The sequence below is a fragment of the Rhinoderma darwinii genome, chromosome 2 (assembly GCF_050947455.1).
Source record: "Rhinoderma darwinii isolate aRhiDar2 chromosome 2, aRhiDar2.hap1, whole genome shotgun sequence".
Taxonomy (NCBI): domain Eukaryota; kingdom Metazoa; phylum Chordata; class Amphibia; order Anura; family Rhinodermatidae; genus Rhinoderma; species Rhinoderma darwinii.
The window spans coordinates 71,553,580-71,576,734 of NC_134688.1; the positions used below are offsets into that span (position 1 = coordinate 71,553,580).

Sequence of the window (23,155 nt, forward strand, 5' to 3'; positions counted from 1 at the left end):
CCTTCAAAACTGCTGATTTGCGGGTCCCGGGAGACGGACAACGACACATCAGCTATTGATGGCCTATCCTGAGGATAGGCCATCAATGTTTAGGGACTGGACAAGTCCTTTAAGCCTACGATGTAGCAGGTTTAGAGGGCCCATGAGACAGGATCACAGATTGTGTGATGCTGTCTGCTGGGCCCTGTATCTAAGCCAATCACATGGTAGGCTTAGATACATGGCCCATGTGTGATCCTGTCTGATGGGCCCTGTATTACTGTATAGGATTACTGTCTGCCTGACCCTGTATATAAGCCTACCTTGTGGTAGGCTTAGATACAGGGTCCCACAGACAATATCACACATGGGCCCTGTATCTAAGCCTAACACGTGTTACTAATCGTTTTTTGTGTGTTTTCTTACACAAGATTTTAGATTCCAGGACTACTTCGATGACGGCTGTTTTTATTATCAATAAAATGGTTAATGAGGGTTGTGTGGTTTATTTTTATTTCAATAAAATATTTTTTCTATGTCTTTGTTTTTTTTTTTAAACTTTATTACTACCGCCTTAGTAATGGCCGCCGGCTGATTGACAGCGTCCATTACTAAGGCGGGGCTTAGTCTTAGCCGGTGCAGAGGCGAACACTAACCCTCTTTATTACCCCGGTACCCACCGCCACCAGGGGTGCTGGGAAGAGCCGGGTACGATCTAGTAACTGACCATCTGTAGTGATGGTCGGGCAATGGGGCGGCAGCAGGCTGTGGAAGGCCTTATACAGTGGCCCTTCCCACCCTGGTAATGCTAGGCTGCTGCTGCTTTATTGTATCTGGCTGGTTATGAAAAATGGGGGGGACCCCACGTCATTTAAAAAAAAAAAAATACAAAATAATTGGAAAGAACGATGTGGGGTCCCCCCTAATTTTCATAACCAGCCAGATACAACACAGCAGCAGCAATCAGCATTACCAGGGTGGTAGGGGCCACTGTTTTTGGCCTTCCCCAGCCTAATACTACCAGCCTGCGGCCGCCCCGGTGTCTGGTCGTCACTGCAGATGGTCGGGTATTGGTTCGTACCCGGCTCTTCCCAGTACCCCTGGTGGCGGTGGGTACCGGGGTAATAATGGGGGTTAGTGTTAGCCTCTGCACCTGCTAACATTAAAGAGGCTCTGTCACCAGATTCTCAAACCCCTATCTCCTATTGCATGTGATCGGCGCTGCAATGTAGATAACAGTAACGGTTTTTTTTTTTTAAAAACGTTCATTTTTGGCCAAGTTATGAGCTATTTTATATATATATTTATGCAAAAGAGCTTTGAAATGGACAACTGGGCGTTTTTTTTTTTTCGTTATGTCCAACTGGGCGTGTATTGTGTTTTTAACTGGGCGTGTTTATGTGTATGACGCTGACCAATCAGTGACCAGTCAGCATCATACACTCCTCAACATCTGCACGCTCCTCTCCTGAAATATTCTGTGCTGCTGTGAACCCTGCTTTTACCATTACATAGCTCAGTCTGTTACCTCTCCTCCACTCCTGTCCTCAATAACACCTTCACATGATTGGCAAGTCACCACCCCGCACAAGATCCGCACGCTCATCTCCTGAAATACTCTGTGCTGCCTTAAACTCTGTGGACAGGTCAGGATCCTGTTTTTTTTTAAATGCTGCTGGGGAACCCGCTCGATCCACTATATAAGGCTGCGCCTCCATCCTCTTCTGCCCCAGTCACTTATTCCCAAGCACTGTAAACTTTCAGATTGGTTGCGCTGTGAATATTCGGAGAACGTGATTGGTTTATGTGCAGGGTAATGAACATACAGACAAGCAGTAGAAGACTGAATTCAATGAAATGCTCAGCCCTTAGTCAGTCTTCTACTGCTTGTCTGTATGTTAATTACCCTGCACATAAACTAATCACGTTCTCCGAATATTCACAGCGCAACCAATCTGAAAGTTTACAGTGCTTGGGAATAAGTGACTGGAACAGAAGAGGATGGAGGCGCAGCCTTATATAGTGGATCGAGCGGGTTCCCCAGCAGCATTTAAAAAAAACAGGATCCTGACCTGTCCACAGAGTTTAAGGCGGCACAGAGTATTTCAGGAGATGAGCGTGCGGATCTTGTGCGGGGTGATGACTTGCCAATCGTGAAGGTGTTATTGAGGACAGGAGTGGAGGAGAGGTAACAGACTGAGAGCTACGTAATGGTAAGAGCAGAGTTCACAGCAGCACAGAATATTTCAGGAGAGGAGCGTGCAGATGTTGAGGAGTGTATGACACTGACTGGTCACTGATTGGTCAGCGTCATACACATAAACACGCCCAGTTAAAAACACAATACACGCCCAGTTGGACATAACGAAAAAAAAAAACGCCCAGTTGTCCATTTCAAAGCTCATTTGCATAAATATAAAATAGCTCATAACTTGGCCAAAAATGAACGTTTTTTAAAAAACAAACGTTACTGTTATCTACATTGCAGCGCCGATCACATGAAATAGGAGATAGGGATTTGAGAATCTGGTGACAGAGCCTCTTTAAGCCCCGCCTTAGTAATAGAGGTTGTCAATCAGCCGGCGGCCATTACTAAGGCGGTAATAATAAAGTTTAAAAAAGTACAAGCACATAGAAAAAATATTTTATTGAAATAAAAAAACACAACCCTCATTAACCATTTTATTGAGAATAAAAAAACGCTTTCATTGAAATTGTTCTCGAATCCGAAGTCCAACAACCGAACCTGTAAAAAAACACAAACACACAAAAATAATTAGAAACACATAAAAAAGCAAGTTGCCGCGTTTTTCGCTGCGTTTTTCGCTTGCGCCCATTGAGTGCTATGGGCAAAATACTCAGCGAAATACGCTTTCTCTGCCTCCCATTGATGTCAATAGAAGTCAGAGGCGTAAACGCGTGAAGATAGGGCATGTCCCTTCTTTCTCGGGAGGCATTTTCGGCTGTTTTTTGACGAGTTTTGCGGAGCGGTTTCCGCGCCAAAAAACTCGTCAAAATACTCCATGTGAACAGGGCCTAACAAATAAACATCAAATGTTTTCCTATTTAAAAAATTTATATATTGCGTGTTTCTGTAAAGCTAGGAATGTGAAAACTCCGATAGATTTGGGGGGGGGGGGGCGCCTTTTTATAGTTCGCCTCAGGCAGCAGAGGGGCTAGGTTCACCCCTGCCTGTATAGTAATGTTATCTCTCTTTTCATCATCATTCTCCGAGCTGCTGTGAGGTAAAGAGTTAATTCTATATAAATTTCTACCAGCAAAAAAAGGTCAAGGGAGGGCAAACGTATGAAAGGATAAAGAAAAGTCAGCGTGATAACAAACAATGCAGGAGATTTCATAGGCATCAACACAGTTTGACTTTAATCTAAGATAGAGACATTGCTGAAAACAAAAAGTGTTCGATACATTCGGGACAAATAATGCAAATTGGCAAATGACTAAAGTAATAGAGAACTGATACTGAGAGATATTAATATCATTTATATTCCAGCATAACCTAGATCAACAATCTACACATATTAATGCAGCCAATGTTGAGTGGCAATTCCGTGATACTGCAGCTGGAGCTGAAAACATTCTTCGAGGTGATAGCTTTTCTACGTCATCCATATACATGTAATACTGTGCAACAGACAAATGTTCCAAACCATAAACATGGCCCAAATGTTTACTGACTTAGGGCTGGGTCACATCTGCGTTAGACGCTCTGTTAGGGGCCTTAGTCACAGATCTGGCCAAAAATACTAGAAACAAACAATACGCAATTATTTCCCGTAAAGTCAATGGGTTCCGTCGGCCGCCGGTGGGGTCCGTGGTGCAACGGTTCTGGTTCCACTTCCAGTTACTCCCTTGTACGGCTCCCCTGATGGAGCAGAACAACGGAATGTCAAGTGCAGGTGTGAATCAACCCTTAAGTTTTCAGCACTCTAGTAAAAAAAAATCGGCTTTATTTGGTCATTTTAAAAAAACAGAACATTTAAAATGAAAATCCCGGGACCACGCTTACGCGCTTCAAGCCTCTGTGGTTCTTAATCATAACTTAGTAACACAGTTCTAGGTTCACATATTTATACCGTATATCCCAAGTCAGGTGAAATCCTGTGGGTTGGGTTAAAAATTAACCATTTCGCAAATTTACTGAATTATATAACGACATCAGTGTAGCATTTCTTTACTAAGTATATTAATGTGAATTTGCTACTGAAAATGTATTATTTATTGTAGAGGTGTCTATTTGTTCAGCTTGTTGTAAGATTCTGACAATAGTTTAGACGTGATTTGAGAACCAGCTTTCCTGATTGATCCTAGACTAACTCAGGTGTGTTAACTTCATAATGTCACGTAGGGAGAGGGAAGACCGCATAAGTTGTGATAAAGTTTAACAGTTCTTAAATGTATGACACTACTTATTATTACATTAAAAAATATTGTGATGGTAAAATTCCAATGTGTTACAGCCAAAAATTCACCAATGTATATAATTTGCAATGTTCGTAAGGGCTATAAACAAATTTGTTTATAGCCCTTACGGACATTGCTAATACCAGACACAACACATGGACAGGTGTGGCGCTGTTTCTTGAAGAAAGCAGCAATTCTTTTAGGAACAAAAGAGAGGAAAATCCAGCGCTGTGTTGATTTTAATAAGGAGATATATTCCCAATTTTATTGTAGAAGCAATTAAAAAAACACACGGAGACGCAGTCTCAAGGTGTATGCGGTAGCGGGCTGTTTGGCCTTAGCCTACGCGTTTCGAGCAAACACGTTGCTCTTAATCATGGCAAAAGAATGTGAATGCCCCTTATGCTGTGTCTGCTTGATATGCAAAGGTGGTGATTGCACAGTGATCGGAATTGGCTAGTATTGATTGGTAATTAATTCTGCAGGTGGAATCTTTAACTAATGTAGTGAATATGGGCGGAGAGTGTTTTCGTTACATTGTGCAACCAAATTTGGCTGCACAGTAAATCAGCACACGTTATTAATAATCCACTTATGAATTAATAAAGAGATAAATCGTTATCAGTATGTTTTTAGTTATTAAACCGTGCTTATTGGGCCACGGTTAATATGATGATTATTGTGTTTTCGATTGATACCTGATGCTGCATACAAAAGCAGTCATCCAGCAAAGTAAAGACACAGCAGGTGAGGGCAGACACACATAAAACATTCAAGATATACAACAAACAAAATAAAGATAAAATATGCAAATCATGATCTGATAATATAAATCCGAATATATCTGGAACAGATATAGATAAAGATAAATACAACGGAAAATCTGTATATAAGTGGTATTTAGACACAGAATTGCATTGGCGAGTGTTTTAAAATGAAAAGAGGGGAGAAAGCTCCCTACCAATATGACCAGACATACATAGAGCCGAGAATTCTCAAGAATAAATATAATATATGGGAATTTTATTTCTTTCATAAATGTACATATATTGTATTCGGAAAGTCGGGACATGCACAATTCTACATGAGTAAGAGTATTTGGCCAACGTGTCTCCCTGTTTGTAGTTATGTTCCAAAAAAAAATGAAACAAATCAATAATTTTATGGTGGAAAAAGCACCAGATATAGATATATATAACATCCAAAAATCCCCATGGTTTTAGTTCTGTTACTACATGTGTAGAAACTGAAGGGGCATTTAAATGTATAAATGTAATACATGCAATAATTGTTCATGTTGAAATTTTATCCCTTATTATGGATTTTAATTAAATGTTGTCAACACTTATACTAGGAGACTCCCCCCTTAGGAACACAAGAGGACACAAATGGACCTCAGTTGACCCGAGAAACAGTCTGGGAAACGCTCAGTGTGATCGGTGAGTTGAACTCAGCTATTTTATTTTTCCTTTATTTTTGATTTATTAAAATTTCACTTTAAACTGGATATACCCGGTAATTTGACAGTGTAAAGTGAAATTGGAGATTATGTATTTGCAGGTGTAAATATAAACATGTATCGATATGCAAAGGTAAATATAAGCATGTACCGAAATGTATAGGTAAGTGCCCTTAATCATCTGGTTGTGTTTGCAGATTGATATTGAGGTGCCCTAAAGGGAATTTGGACTTCCAAAAATGATGATAATAGATTAATTTTATCCCGTAATTGCAGGGTTCTTCTATCAATTCTTTGGACAGTAATATATTTCATATTCTGTACTTTAACCGTTGTAACTGGAATGGGTACATCCGATAATTGTTGTTTATACATAGTTGTAACTGTTATTAGTATACATAGTAACAAGGAAAGATATAGAATGTCCATTTGTTTTGTTTTATACATGCTTATGGTTATTGTACGTATGGACGATTGTAGAAAAGGGTTATTATTTTATCTAGCTTGATGTTTGAAACTTTGTAGTTTTAGATACCTTTAGTTGGAAACTACTTGGGCTATGCGAAGTTTAATTATGATATATTATGTTTAATAATGAAACATAAGCTCTTTTTTGAGATTTAGACCTGCAGGAAAACGTGTTTGTAAATTATATATCCAAAAAGCCTCTCGGGTTAGGAGAAGGTGTTTAAGATCCCCCCCTCTCATTGTTCCTCTAGTTTTTTCTATTGCATATGTACTGAAGGAATTTATACATCTGTCATGGCAGGATATGAAATGTCTGGCGGCATTGGAGATATTAGTTATATTGGGATTTCTTATATAACCTAAGTGTTCTAGGATGCGTATTTTAAATGTTCTTGTTGTGCATCCCACATATTTTAAGTTGCATGTGGTGCATTCGATGATGTAAACCACATTGGTGCTATTGCAATTAATGTACGATTTGATTGGAAAGTTGATATTCTCCGTAGAATTGGAAAATTGTTTGGTAATTTTGGATACGTTGCATGTTTTGCAAGGATGTGTTCCACATTTAAAATAACCCTTTTGCGTTAACCAAGTGGGTTTGGGATTATTACATGCTAGAAATGAAGGGGACAGCATGTTGCCAAGGGTGGTTGCCCTACGAGATACTACTCTACAACCATTTTGCAAAACCTGTTCTAGTTTGGAATCTTCAAACAAAAGGGGGATATATTTTAGAACCATGTTCTTGATTAAGTTGAACTGGTTACTAAATTGTAATACTAAAGTTGGCATGTTGGAGTTCATTGGATCCAACGTAGAAAATGTCGTATTTTTATCAGCAGACAAGAGGGAATCTCTTGTTTTGGTACTGACTATTTTTTTTAGCCCTATCTAATGTCCAGTTTTTATATCCTCTGGCTTTTAGCCTGTGACATGCCTCAGATTCTTCTTTAAGATAACCAATCTCTGTGCTGCAATTCCTTTTGGCACGTGTTAATTCGCCTACCGGTATTGCCGTGATGGTATGTTTTGGATGGCAACTGGTGGCATGCAGGATAGTGTTTCCCGAAATGGGTTTATGAAAAATTTCTGAGTCAATATAGGAACCTGTAGTAGATGTAAATTTTATATCAAGAAAATTGATGGTAGTGTTGTTATAAGAGTGAGTAAATCTGAGCTTCAGGTCATTATCATTTAGAAACGCAAGAAATTTGGGTATGGCAGATACATCTCCCTCCCAAATAAATAGGAGGTCATCAATGTATCTGCCATACCAACGTATATTGTCTGCATGAAAATTGGTGGGGGAGAAGAGAAAATTCTCTTCCCACCAAGCCATGACCAAATTAGCCAGGGATGGGGAAAATTTAGTTCCCATGGACACCCCTCTTTGTTGTAGATAGAAGGTACCTGCAAAGTTGAAATAGTTATGTGTCATTAGAAAGTTGGTTATTTCTATCCAAAAATCTTTTCTAATCATGTACAACTCCTTTAAGCAATGTGACTTAAAATGACTCTTAGCCTCCATCATACTTGGCTTGTGATCCACTGACAGGTCATGTTTATCTATAGGAGTTGGCGTTAGCTTACCTGGTGTTAGATTGGCTAAAGAGAATAATCTGAGCACCAGAAACTCTATGGGATTCAGGAGTTTATTTTAATTGATTCATAGCATTTGAAGCTTTCTACGCTTCTGTCATCAGGACCAGAGATTGTAGAATGGATTTGCCAGGTTCAAGGTTTACAGAAAATCAGAGTGAATCACATTTAGGAGCATCAATGGAGAAGAGATTTTTAATGATTCGCTCATCTCTGAAGTCCAGGATTGACCTGAGCATGGAAGAGGTAAGTTAACTGATCAGCTGGCTCCATTATGGGAACACTGACTGGCATTTATAGAACACTGTGGCTGGAATATACATGGGAACTGTGCTTGGTACTTATGGGGACATTACAGCTGACATTTATAGGAACATTGTGGCTGTCACTGGTATGGGGCCATTATGTCTTAGGGTATGTTCACATGCAAACTAAAAAACATCTGATTCTGATCATGATTTTCAGACGTTGCCACTCGCGATTTTCGCAGTGTTTTTTACAGCCGTTTTTGGAGCTGTTTTCTATAGAGTCAACGAAAAACGGCTCCAAAAACATCCCAAGAAGTGACCTGCACTTCTTTTTCATGGCCGTTTTTTTTACGAGGCCATTTTTCGAAACTGCCGCATAACAAAACGGCCCGTCGGAGCAGAACGACGTTTTTTTCATTGAAATCAATGGGCAGATGTTTGGAGGTGTTCTGATTCTCACAGTAAAAGGGAGGAAGTAAAAAAAACTTGCAATGGTACTGCACGCGTCACATACTCCTTAGCCAAGGAGCTAAAAAGGTCCTGACACTGGGCAGGGTCAGGAAGTTGTGTGCCACATCACATATAGTGTTCTGATGATGCCCAGCGTCATGATCATCTATGTGCCGCAGCAAAGCCTAATGTGGCAGCCGATCTGGGGGCCCGATTTGCAGGTGGGGTACAATATGTGGGGGAGGAGCAATATGAATGGTGTCTGAAATGAGGGGGTATGGGGCCTATCACTGGGCCCTGCACACTCTTCGTACACCCCTGCACATTGGTTACAACCATTACACATAGGATATGTTCACACAGCTTATTTTTGGCCATTTTTAGGGCCGCAAATGGCGTAAAAATGGCAAAAAATCGGAAGCAGAATGCCTCCAAACATCTGCCAATTGATTTCAATGGGAAAACCGGCGTTCTGGCAGCGTAAAAAAATGGCCGCGAAAAAGAAGTGCAGGTCACTTCTTGGGACGTTTTTGGAGCCGTTTTTCATAGACTCTATTGTAAACAGCTCCAAAAACGGCCGTAAAAAATGCAGTGAAAAACGCGAGTGGCTTAAAAAACGTCTGAAAATCAGGAGCTGTATCAGCTCCATATTTTCAGACGTTTTTGGTTAGGCGTGTGAACATACCCATATAGTTCACATACTTACCTCTTTTGCAGATCGCTGTCATATGCCAGTAGTGGAAAGGGAGCTGTGGTGAGCAGAGCCCGCTTCTTGTTTTAGTTGCCTGGATCAAGTTACGACAGCTTATAAGAAGCACCGGCTGTTGTAACTTTTTTCAGCTTGACAGAAGATTGAGGGGGAAGGCAAGACTTCCAGAGAACCTCGTGCTGTGCCCCTAACCATCCCTCCCTGACTAGGCCTGGGGCAAGTTCCCCGGCTGCCCCACCTCTCTACGTCTCTGAGGAAAGCGCTGTGCCACTTAGTCTCCTGCCAGGCTTCTTATCAGTAGCCACATGGTCTGCCATTAACTATAAAGGGGCAAACATGCAGCCTTTCGAAGAAGAGCCAACATGAGGCGAAGTGGCTTGGAGCTTTCCTGGGGCCACTACTGCTTCATTCTAGAAATCGGTGGTAATAACAGCAGTCAGACTCCTGACGATTAGATACTGGTGGCATATCCTAGGTCTGAAAGGGGTGGGGGAGGATTCCCAACTTTACAGAAACTTTACTTTTAAAACAGTAAATGTATATTTAATTGGTGCACTGTTCCTTTAAGTGCTGGAAGTCAGTGATGCATATGTATTCTGTTTTACCTTCTAGGTGGCATCCCACTGGAGGAGTGGCCAGTGCAGCCTGAGTACATGTGTTGTAATGCTATGTTACTGCACTTTATATGTTGCAGTACCTGTGGTCTTATAATCACTCTAGGCAGGTGCCTCAAGTGTTTGTTGTACTTGACATTCTGTTCTTCATAGGCAGTGATGGTTGGCTCGCTGTAATATCCAAAATGCAGGGCGCTGGGAGATACGTATAGGACGCCATGCTGGTGAGGTAATTGCTTCCCCAAGCTGGGGGCAGGGCTTCATCGATATAAGGCCTTTGTTCCCGCTGCTTGGTCTTCGGAGAGCGGAAAGCCAATCAAGTAACAAGAGTGTGCAGGAGGTAGAGAGAAACTGTAATGAGCTGCTGTTGGTGAGAGAAGCAGAAAAGTAGTACCTGAGTCTGAGTGGTCCAGGAGCTGCTTACGGGTGACCGGCTGGAGCCTCCCTGCAGTGTCGGTGAGCCATGTGTGCAGAATGGGTGACGAGAAGTAATTTCCTCACGTGTACAAGTGTGCGTTGCAGAAGCCGTGGTTGGTGGGTGACAGGCAGAAGCCTCCTCATGTGAGACAAAGACCTGGAGTAAGGAGCAAGTAAGCATCAAGAGTTAGAGGTCTAGTGCAAGACCTTAACAGTTCTTAAATAGGACGTGCCCCTGTATCAGACGGGAGTGCCTTTGACTCTGTCCTTAAGTGTGAGCCAGCCAGCTATCATAGCCGGCTTGAATCATTTCTTAACCAGAGAAATAACTGTTAAAGACTGTGTCTCTCATATTGGGAAGAAGTGTTGTTGTTTTTCCTGCTGTGGCCGGTTGTACTGAGAACACCGACATAGTAACGTTTGACTCTAAAACAAATCTCCTGCTTCATACCGTATTTTCCGTAACACACCTGCAGGGGGCCGTACACCACCTCGCCCCACCTTACTATGCCACCAATCTCTATCTTGAGACAACCCTTTTAACTTGTGTAACTTTCTTGTATAACTTACTATGTAAATTAATCTCTATAATAAACAGTATAATGATATTTGACAAAAAATAAACCATAAAAACGAGATACACTAATATAAACTGTCACACACTTTTCCCTATTGTATTAAAGCATGGATTGAATAAAATTAGAATAAAATTTGTAACAACAGTTTTGCATCACAAACGCAACCAACATTTAAATATTTTTGTATTGTATAAAACGTTTTAAAATAAATTATTATGTGATAACAAGACAAGAAGTTCCCGAGGACTGGAAACCTTTCTCAGTGTGCTACTAACCATTGCTAGCTAATTGGAGAACTTACTATTCTTATCACCCTGTCAGACACGTGAGAAAGTCCGCCGATCTAATCCCTCGTCTTCCGTGTTGCTGTACTTATATAACACAACATTTCATTTCCAGACGAATTTCAGCAATCTTTTTTTCATTGCTTCAAAAGGATTCCTCAAGTTCAGCCACATTCAGGAGGAGACTGAACCTGGCCTCTCATGCGCACGGTTCTCTCCATCAAAGTCTATAGGAGTTACAGAAACAACCAGCTAGCCGAGGCAGAGAGCTAAAGGCGCATCCAAAGGTCTGAATGGAAAAGTGGCCGCATGGCTCTTTTTTAAAATCTCTAAGAGTTGCGAACCTAGCTGAGTAAGAATATGTACAGCCACCTTTCCATTCAGTCTCTTCCTGGAAGCGAGAAAACCCCTTTACGTCTGGTGGTGTTTTGTCAACTCTGAAATTAGACACCAGCATTACATTAGCTTCACCCTGATAAAGAAAAAGTACCACGCCATTCTTCGGAGATATTCTATACCCTCTGGTTTGGATCTTTATGGAGTAGGATTATATAATGTACAAGGATATTGCCTAAAACACAGATTAAAACTTTGCAACAAATATACTCTAAGACCAGGACAGTGAGTTCTAATGGACTTCCCCTAACGTCAACCCAATCAAACATTTATGGAGAACATGAAGACTAAGAAAGCCAACCCTCCAGTAACATCACACGATAATCCTTGGAACATCGTCAGCTTTTGCATAAAACTGTGGAGTCCATGCCAGCTCGAGTGTATGCGGTCAGTAAAGCAAAAGGGGGGCATAGCAAATACTATGAAATTCTGAAATTCGTGTAAATATTTAAAGGATTCCACTTTCTGCTCATACAAAGCTTAAAAAGAGATGGTCCCATAAAGACAACCCCTTTCCATAGTAGAACATATGGAGAGAATGAGAGGTTCTTGCTTTGCTTTTACCGAAAGCAAACAGCGGCTCTCGCTTTGGTAATCCTGGCCGTCCATGTATTGCATGATCGATCATTTAAATGGCCAGCATGTAATACTACATATGAAATGTGCCACCAGATACATCCTATCATATTCTAATACAATAGGAATTAAATGTTACGTAAGACGCATGCAGTGGCATACATAGAAAAATCTAATTGGCCTCCCATTATGGTGCCCGGTGTTGCCACCCAGGTCTGATATTTGTTTCTTCCTCCATGCCCTTTCCACAGGGTCGGATTGGCCCACCAGAGGATCCTCTGGTGGGCCTAGGCTCTAACTCGATAATGGGCCTTAAAGGTTCAGGTGAATCAACCCCATTTGGAGATCCTTGGAGCCAATCACTTGCAATTAGGGTCTATTTCTTATGGGATGAGTCAAAAATTACCTATTAGACCTTATTGATTATATGTCTTGTGTGTAAAATGATAACAAGGACTATGATTAAATGAAAAGTGGATATGTACATGTTCTATATAGATGGAGGGTGGGCCTTAGAATAATTTCCTCTAGTGGGCCCAAGAAACACCAGTCCGACGCTGCCTTTCCATGACTACTAGGGCTTATCTCACTCTCTCCATGGTCACCATAGCAGCCTTGTCTGTATCTATGATATGTATGCTCCTGACCACATACTAAATACATTTTTTTGGATAAAATACTGTATACAACAGAATGTAAGGGGTTACATTATAACTGCTATCTACTGAAATAGATAGGACTACTTACTTTCATTTAACCCACAAACACACGAAACTAGAAATCAGTCATGTGACATAAAATCTATTTCGGAAAGGCCTGGTACTGATGAGAGGATTCATGAAGGTGAAAAGGTTACAGACATTCCCCATATCAGACTCCTGCAATCCATTCCAGACCTTAATTGCTTCATGATTTGACAATTACAATTCTATCATTCTATCACGGCAATATAATTATTAATCCTTACGATCACATAACCTCCACACTCTTTCCCATCCGAATGCATAGTCACAGGCTTTACAACATTTGCATTCTTTAATATTGAGTTTACTCATTATGTCAACCCAGAAGTCCCAACCAGTTAGGGTCATTTTAAAGCTGTCAATATTGTCAATGAGTGAGAATATATAACCTTGTTACGAGAAAAAAACTAGACCTTTATAGGGTCTGTACCTATGGCAACAAGTAGACTCTGGACAATGGATATGTTGCTTAATTATTATGATAACCCTAAAAAAAAATGTGCGTAGAGACATTAGAATCTATTTAGGGCATAATATATGTTTAACCCCTTAATGACCAGCCTATTTTAAACCTTAATGACCAAGCCATTTTTTACGTTTTTCCATCGTCGCATTCCAAGAGCTATAACTTTTTTATTTTTGTGTCGACATAGCTATATAAGGTCTTGTCTTTTGTGGGACAAGTTGTACTTTTTAATAGCACTATTTTGAGGTACATATTATTTATTGATTAACTTTTATTAACTTTTATTTGGGGGGGAATAGAAAAAAACCTGAAATTTCGCCACTCTTTTTTGCGTCCTAAATCTACGCCGTTTACCGTGTGGTATAAATAACACAATAACTTTATTCAGCGGGTTGTTATGATTGCAACCATACCAAATTTGTATGTTTTTTGTATGTTTTACTACTTTTACATAGTAAAAACGCTTTTTTTTAAAAAAAATTATTTGTTTTTGTGTCTCCATACTTGAAGAGCCATAACTTTTTTATTGTTCCGCAGATGCAGTTCTATAAGGGCTTTTTTTTTGCGGGAAGACTTGTAGTTTTTATTGGTATCAGTTTGGAGTAGGTGCGACTTTTTGATCACTTTTTATCAAATTTTTTAAAGTCAGGATTCACAGAAAAAAGCAATTTTTCCATAGTTTTTTATTTCATTTTTTACGGCGTTCACCGTGCGGTTTAAATAATGTAATAGATTTATAGTCGGGGTCGTTACAGACGCGACAATACCAAATATGCGTACATTTTTTACGTTATTTTGTTTTTTTAATAGTAAAGCATTTGTAAGGGGAAAAAGTGGGTTTCCCATTTTTTTTTTCACATTTTTTTTTTTATTAACTTTATTCAACTTTTTTTTTACATTTTTACTAGTCCCACTAGGGGACTTTAATATGCGATCACCCGATCGCTATTATAATACATTACCTCCGGCATGACCTAGCAGGCATTCACTACAGGCAGACCTGGGGCCTTTATTAGGCCCCCGGCTGCCATCAGAGACACAGACACTCTGCGATCTTATCACCGGGTGTCGGTGGCAGAGAGAGGGAGCTCCCTCCCTCCAAAACCACTCAGATGCGGTGCACGCTATTGAGCACCGCATCTGAAGGGTTAAACGGGTGAGATCGATACTTATATCGATCTCACACGTTCGAGCAGGGACACCCCCAGCTACATCTGGCAGCTGAGAGCAGGGAGATTTGACAGCTCCCTGCTCTGTTTATTTATCCTGATGCAGTGCCGTAAAAAGGCTTATGCATCAGAATAAAGCCCATTAGTGTCCGACGTGAAAAGGCGTATTAGCGGTCACTAACGGGTTAAGGTTATGCTGTATTTAATGTTTTATTAGAAATGGACTGTAAAGTAGTTGTTTACGGAGTCTACGGAGATCATGCAAGATGGAAATGGAAAACATGGGAATGCCCATTGTTTTCTTTTTTTACGCATGCACAACTTTGTGCCAACATGTGAATATGTGATATTTCTGCTTAAATCTTGACTGGAGTTTATCTTGGAAATGAACTCCCATAAAACAGAACCCCCGTGTCACGTAGGGTTCGTGGACCCACTGGGCCGTACCGCCTTGGCGGTATGGTAGCTGGCCAACAGGGCGCAGGTTAAAGTCTATAGTTCGTATAGGGTACATGTGGCAGCTCGAACAGTAGAAAGGCAGGCTTGGCTGGGAATAGGCAGCAGATCGACGTCAGGCATGGAGTAGCAGGACAGGCGTGGTATACAGCACAGCACGGCAACAGCTCAGCACGGCACTAGATCAGGATACAGGAACAGGGAACACTGGGAGCAGGAAACACTAGGGGACCATTTGCAAGACAAACTAAAGATACGACAATGACGCTCAGGCATCGGAGGATGGGTCTGGGATCTTCTTGTAGCCCAGGGTGCTCTGGGAGCAATCAGTTCAATCACCCAAATGCGTGCGCTTTGGCTTCTTAAGTCTGGACTGAGCTCGCGAGCGCACCCTGGTGGTCACTGTGGAACAGGACGGCCGTATGTACAGACATATCTGGAGAGAAGGGCGTCGACTGGACGGAAGGAGTTCGTGGTCAGCGACCACGGATGTTACAGTATCCCCCCACTTACGCCCCCTCTTCTTGGGACCAGAGCGAGACAGAAACTTTTTCAGAAGGTTTGGCGCATTGAGGTTCTCCTCTGGCTCCCAGGACCTCTCTTCAGGACCAAACCCCTCCAATCCACCAAATAAAAAGTTTTTTCTCTCACTCTCTTGGTGTCCAAGATCTCCTTAACTTCGAAGGTGTCTGAAGGGCCGCTGGAGGCAATCGCAGGGCTAGAAGTCTTGGTAAAGCGGTCAGAACCACTGGTTTCAGGAGAGAGACATGGAAGGAGTTAGGGATCCTGAGGGTAGGAGGCAGCCGAAGCTTGTAGGCGACAGGGTTGATCCGCTGCAGGATCTCGAAGGGTCAGAGGAACCTGGGAGAAAATTTTTATGACGGCACCCTCAGATGAATATTCCTGGAGGACAGCCAGACCTTCGTGCCAGGAAGAAACTAAGGAGGTTCTCTTCTCCTTGTGTCCGCATTCCGTTTCATGCGGTCAACCGCCAGCAAGATGGAGGATCGAGTCTGCAGCCAGATCTGCAGAAAGTCCCTAAAAGCCTTGTCAGCAGCTGGTACCTTGGAAGTATCAGGCACCGGGAGAGGAATTCATGGGTGTTGGCCGTAGCCAATGAAGAACGGTGTCTTCTGTGTGTACTCGCTGGTGTGATTGTTGTAGGAGAATTCAGCCCACAGAAGCAACTGCACCCAGTCATCATGCGGCTTGGAGATGAAGTGGAGTAGGTAGTTCTCCAAGATCTGATTGATCCTCTCAACCTGACCATTGGACTGAGGATGGTAGGCCGAGGAAAAGTCCAACTTTACACCTAGGAGTGCGCAGTGGTCTCTCCAGAACTTCGAGGTGAACTGAAATCCCCAATCAGACACAATATGCTGCGGTAAGCCGTGCAGACGGAAGATGTGTTGGATGAACAGCTTGGCCCGTAGAGGAGCAGAAGGAAGGCTGTTCAGAGGAACGAAGTGGGCCACCTTCGAAAACCGGTCCACCACCACCCAGACAGCACTGCATCCAACAGAGAGAGGCAGGTCAGTAATAAAGTCCATAGCTGTATGCTGCCAGGGAGCATCGGGCACAGGCAATGGCTGTAGCAGGCCAGTAGGTCTGCAGTGAGCGACCTTGTTAGCTACACACACTGAGCAGGACGAAACAAAGTCCAAAATGTCCTTGGGCAGCGTGGGCCACCAGAAATGACGGGCAATCAGATCTCGGGTCTTATGGGTCCCCACGTGACCTGCCAGTCTAGAGGAGTGTCCTGAAGTCCTCCCTGAAGGAATGTCCCCAACTTGCAGGGGATTGACAGAGACAATGCAAGACAGATCAATAATGTTTTGTGGAATCTCCATGGTGTCTTCTGTCTCGAAAGACCTGAACAAGGCATCGGCCCTCACATTCTTGTCAGCCGAGCGATAATAGACTGGAACCTGGTAAAGAACAGCGACCACCTGGCCTGACGAGGATTCAGCCGTTGGGCCGTCTGGAGAAAGGTGAGGTTCTTGTGGTCTGTAAAAATCAGGATGGGATGAGCTGCGCCCTCTAGTAGATATCTCCACTCCTCCAGGGCCAACTTGATGGCCAGTAACTCCCGATCCCCAGTCGAGTAGTTGCGTTCTGCGGAAGAGAAGAACTTAGAGAAATATTCACATACCATAGACTTGCCCTTGGAACCTCTCTGGAACAGGAGTGCACCAGCACCGCCAGAGGTTGTGTCCACCTCCAACGAGAACTGTAGAGAAACATCTGGATGATGGAGGATAGAGGCTGACGTGAAGGCACTCTTTCAGGCTATTGAATGCGGACTCTGCCTCAGGAGTTCAGACCTTGGCGTTCATGCCCTTCTTAGTGAGATTAGACATAGGAGAAGTCAGTGAGGAGTTTGGAATAAACTCTCTGTAAAGATTGGCGAATCCCAAAAAGCGCTGTATGGCCCTCAAGCCTTGAGAGCGAGGCCATTCCAGGACAGACTTTATCTTTTCAGGATCCATCTCGAGACCTCGATTCGAGACGATTTAGCCCAGGAAGGGTAGAGCATCTTTCTCAAACACCCACTTCTCCAACTTAGCGTACAGACGATTCTCCCTTAACCGCAGCAAAACTTGACGGACATGTCTCTGATGTGTCATAGGATCTGGAGAAAAAAATTAATATATCATCAAGATAGACTACTACACAAACATAGAGGAGGTCACGGAAAATGTCATTAACGAACTCCTGGAAGACCGCAGGAGCATTACACAGACCGAAGGGCATTACTAAATATTCATAGTGTCCATCGCGGGTGCTAAATGCAGTCTTCCATTCGTCACCCTGGCGAATCCGGACTAGGTTGTAAGCCCCACGCAGGTCTAGCTTGGAAAAAATCTTGGCACCACGTATACGATCAAACAGTTCTGAGATCAGTGGCAACGGATATTTATTTTTCACCGTGATCTGGTTGAGACATCGGTAGTCAATACAAGGGCGAAGAGAATCATCCTTCTTTTTGACGAAGAAGAACCCGGCTCCTGCCGGGGAGGAAGACTTCCGTATGAAGCCCCTCCCCAAGTTCTCTTTCACATAGGCGTACATGGACAGAGTCTCTGGCAAGGAGAGAGGATATACCCTACCACCAGGAATCAGCTCGATAGGTCAGTCATGCGCCCGGTGTGGAGGCAGTGTCTCCACCTCCCTCTTGCTGAAGACGTCCGAAAATGCAGCATAATGACCCGTCAATCCTGCCAATGACCGAGGCAGAGAAGGCTGAGCCGAACGAATGTGCACCAGGCATCGGCTTTGACACTCAGGCGCCCACTGGAGAACCTCTCCAGAATTCCAGTCCAGGACTGGGGCATGTAGTCGGAGCCAAGGCAGGCCCAGCAACACAGGAGTAACGGCTTTGGATAGGACATAGAACGACAGAAGTTCGGAGTGAAGAGCCCCTATTGGAGCCTCAGCGGCTTGGTCACAGCTATAACTGGATCTGGCAGAGGTAGTCCATTTACCGATGCAACCGTCAACGGCCTCTCCAGGGGTGTGGTGGGTAATTGAAGAAGATACACCAGGTCCCTACGGATGAAATTAGCAGCGGATCCAGAGTCCAGATGCGCAGGGACCTGATGCAATCTCTCGCCGGACACTATGGTCACTGGTATGGACAATCTAGACGGAAGTCCTTTCTTACCCAAGGTTGTCTCTCCTAGCAACCCTAGGATTTGGGATTTTTGGGGACACAGGCGCACAAGATGGCCACCAAGGCCGCAATATAGACAGAGTCCCGAAGTGCGTCTGTGTTGGTTCTCCTGGGTGGATAGCTTACACTGGTCCATCATCACAGACTCCTTGGGAGAATCGACATCTGAGGACAGCAGGGGTTGTTGCAAAGTAGGGACCAGACTAGGAAGGCCACCCTCCCGACGAACCTCTTGGAGGCATTCTCGGATCCGTATATCAATCCGGGCGGACAGAAGGATGAGGTCAACCAGGGTAGACAGCAGATCACGAGCGGCAAGTTCATCCTTAATTTTCGGAGACAGTCCATGCCAGAAGGCAGCCACCAGGGCCTCATTGTTCCATAACAGTTCTCCCGCCAGGGTGCGGAATTGGATGGCATACTCGCTCACGGAGGTGTCTCCTTGGCGTAGGTTAATCAAGGAAGCCGAGCAGATGAGACCCGTCCAGGCTCCTCAAACACCATGCGAAAAGTCCGGAGGAAGCCCTGGAAGTCACGGGTCTCTAGTCCTTGTCTCTCATGCAAGAGCCTTGCCAGTGAGGAGAGAGATGATGAAAGTGACCCTTGCAACATCAGACGAAAATGTCCTAGTATACAGGCTGAAGTGGATCTGGCATTGGTTCAAAAATCCACGACAGGTACCTGCGTCTCCCCTCATAGCGGTCAGGAAGTGGCAAAGAAAAATGCGGGTCAAGACTGCCAGGAGGTGTAGTCTGAAGATCAGCACTGCCAGGAGGTGTAGTAGGAGTAACGGCAGCTTGTGCCTCCTGCCGACGTGCAAGAATGTTCAACACCTGGAGGAGTATGAAACTGAAATCTTTATGCATTGCTGGAGAATACGATACAATCAATGATGGAATCAACACTTTTTTGTCTAAACTGAAACTGGAGTTGGAAACGACTAAGAGAAAGAAGTGGTACAGAGACATGGAGGACTATAGCCGTGGTTATATTTACAGTTGGCAAAATGAGAATCAGAGAAAAACGGGATACATCCGAGACAATAAGAAGAAAAGGGCCCAAGCTGATTACAAAAGGGCACATGAGGGGGCGTCCTCTTCCTCTTTTGCCTCTTTTTTAGGGGAAACCTTGGAAATATCCCACATGACAGGAGATGCACCAGGCGGGGCGGCAGGAGGCATCACCTGCGACATACAACCATCACTCAACAAGATCCGCCATCCTGTGACTCGAGGGGCGAGCATGGCAAAGAAGAGGACATAGTGGTAAATATTTCCACAAAATCTTTATCTGATGTCTAGTTAAAGGTGTTGCGTAAGGGCCTGTCTTATTGCCCAGCTAATAAGGTGGACTGGTTCCGCATTGAAACGGACTTATATCAATTCTTTAGAACTGTTAAACTCAAGGCCTGGTTTTCTAATAATGTTGTGACCTCTAAACCCAGGGACGCGGAGCTACAACTGAGGGACTTTGGCTTATCCAATAGGAGCTCATTTGTACCTCCGTCTAATGCACCGGTTATTGACGCATTCATTAATGCAGTCAGGAATGATATTTGTGAACTAAGAACTATTAATGAAGATCTCAAACTTAAGTATGCAAATATGTCTAGTGAAGAAATAACAGCTTTGAATGATCTTATCCATGACGACAGTATAACCATAAAGCCTGCAGACAAGGGCGGGGCAACTGTCGTCATGGATACTAATATGTATGTGCGGGAGGTCAGTCGACAGCTTCTTGATACTAAAGTTTATAAAAAAATCCCCTGTGACCCTAAATTTGGTATCTCTAAATTGATCTTGAGAATCCTCGATGAAGCTAAGGGCGGGGGTCTCATTGATGATGATTTGAAAAGATTTTTGCTGGTTGAATATCTGATTACTCCAGTTCTATATATACTACCAAAAATCCATAAGACACTACATAACCCACCAAGACGACCAATAGTCTCCGGCACAGAGTCTATTTTCTCTAACATTGCCATGTTTTTGGATAGAACCCTTAGATGTTTTGCTACTGATGCTCAATCACATATACAGGACACCACAGATTTTTTTGTCAAACTACAGAATTTGAGGCTGGAAGAGGGTAGTGAGGTTATCCTTGCCTCATTTGATGTGGTATCTTTATACACATCAATCCAACATGAGTGTGGGTTAAGAGCAGTTGAGGGGAGGCTGGCTGAATCGGAATATTCAACTGAGAGTAGCACATTATTACTGTCATTGCTGGAAGTCATATTGACCAACAACTATTTCTTGTTTCGTGACCAATTTTACGTCCAATGCCAAGGTACCGCAATGGGCTCCAATATAGCACCGACGTATGCTAATATCTATATGCGTTCTCTCGAGGAGGGCCTTATCTATGTATCCCACCATTTTCGGCATGTGCTGAGATGGTGGCGGTACATAGATGACATCTTCCTCGTCTGGACGGGGGGGATCATCAGAGTTGACTGAATTCCATGATTTTCTTAACACTATTGATCAGACTGTTAAATTCACTTTCTTTAGTTCAAGGACAACACTACAATTCTTGGACGTCCTGGTGGAGTTAGAGGGTACGGCATTTACGACAGATCTTTTTGTTAAACCGACTGACCGGAATAATTTATTACGGTATGAGAGTTCCCATCCAAGAGGTTTAATTAAATCTCTACAGGTCAGTCAATTATTGTGTACTAAAAGGATTATAGACAAACCCGATAGACTTGTAACTGGATTTGAGATGATCATCGACAAATTCAAAACTAGGGGTTATCCCAGTCGACTATTAGATCGGCATAAATCGAGAGTTGATTCAATACCTAGGACAGAATTGTTAAAAAATAGAAACCATAAACCCTATGAAAAACGTATACCCTTTATCTCTACGTTTTCACAAATGAGTTGTCAGATTAATGACGTAGTTCATAAACATTGGCCTATGTTAGGCAGGTGCCTCAAAACGGTGGGTGAATTCCAACAAATGCCTATGTTCTCTTATCGGAGACCGCAGAACCTTAAGGATAGGTTAGTCAGATCGGATATGGGTCCCAGCAGAGCTGGGCAACAATCATATTTATGCCCTCCTAGGAAAGGTTGCTTTCCGTGTCTTAGCTGCACGAATTGTGCATTAATGATGAAAGGAAACTGTTTTAAACATCCAGGTACACGTCAGCAATACCCTATTAGACATTTTCTAACAGGTGACACCGTTTTTGTCATTTACATACTTCAATGCCCATGTAATCTACTGTATGTGGGTGAAACATCACTTGATGTTAAGACCAGATTAAACCAGCATAAGTACACAATACGGAAAAAGAGGCTGGATCTTCCGTTATCGAAGCACTTCACTGATCTAAGACATAGTGTGATCTTAAATTCTGCATTATTGATCATATTCCTCCACATAGGCGCGGAGGTAATCGAATTAAAATACTCAAGACGAGAGAATTACAGTGGATCTATAGACTCAAGACTTTGAGATTTTTTGGGTTAAACGCTGATTTCCCTTTGGGTAACGCCATCTGATTGTCCCTCTTAGATTGTGCCGTAGTCATCCTCAGTGTAATCTTGCTTTTAAACTATTTTAACTTTCACCTTCTTGTCTATTCACAGATCACGATATTTGGGAACAATGGATGAACTCATCAGAAGTGTAACCGGCTAATTATGATTGTACTGTACTTTTTTCAATGAAAATTAAATTTCATGTATTATACTGTTTACTATATATGTCAGTGGTGTATACATTGGATCGTATTACTGTGTCCGTTTTCGTCCATATGGGCAGGTGGAGTAAAGATTAAGCAGGATGGCATATTGCCCCTTGCATTCCCTTTAAGACTGAGGTTTTGTTTGAACCTTTTTATAAATGTAGAGTGGCAACTATATCCTCCTTTTCTATAGCAACCTTTGATTTTGAACAGTCTTATCTATGTTACTAATCTAATAGCCTTTAAACAGATGCCCTATGCAGGATTGAGTGGGTGGGTTTACAGGCACCTATTCACATTATAGATGTGGATGAGGTGCTTTTTTCACGCCCGTGCATTTTTTAACTTTCCCCCTCTTAATTGAGGGGTAAGTCTGTGATGCGCTCCTGTGGGTTTCTCTCTCTCTCTCTCTCTCTCTCTCTCTATATATATATATATATATATATATATATATATATATATATATATCTGGTTGCCTGTGCATATGTCTATGGATTGAGGTGCCTTGCTACATAATATAGTTACATTTATATTGGGTAAAATATGGGTTAAAAGGTGCATAGTCTGGTCCTATTTTTTGGCCTTTTCCAGATTGTATTCTGGTCCCTGTACTGTATATCTCATGATTGCAGTTTGCACCGCATCTTCCCTGCGTTTTCCTTGCACATTTTTGTGGAAATCTCTTTGGAGCGATACGGACAGACGGTTTCAGTTTGTCCTTATATAATATGGCATTCACC

The 23,155-nt window shown here is 42.7% G+C and overlaps 1 long non-coding RNA gene across 1 annotated transcript; it reads left to right on the forward strand.

Moving 5' to 3' along the window:
- The first annotated feature begins 5,769 nt into the window (after positions 1 to 5,769).
- Positions 5,770 to 22,880, forward strand: LOC142740614 (uncharacterized). The gene is made up of 4 exons (XR_012880816.1): positions 5,770 to 5,840; positions 8,035 to 8,176; positions 21,229 to 21,376; positions 22,318 to 22,880. It is a non-coding gene; the product is annotated as an uncharacterized LOC142740614 (long non-coding RNA).
- Positions 22,881 to 23,155: the final 275 nt, after the last annotated feature.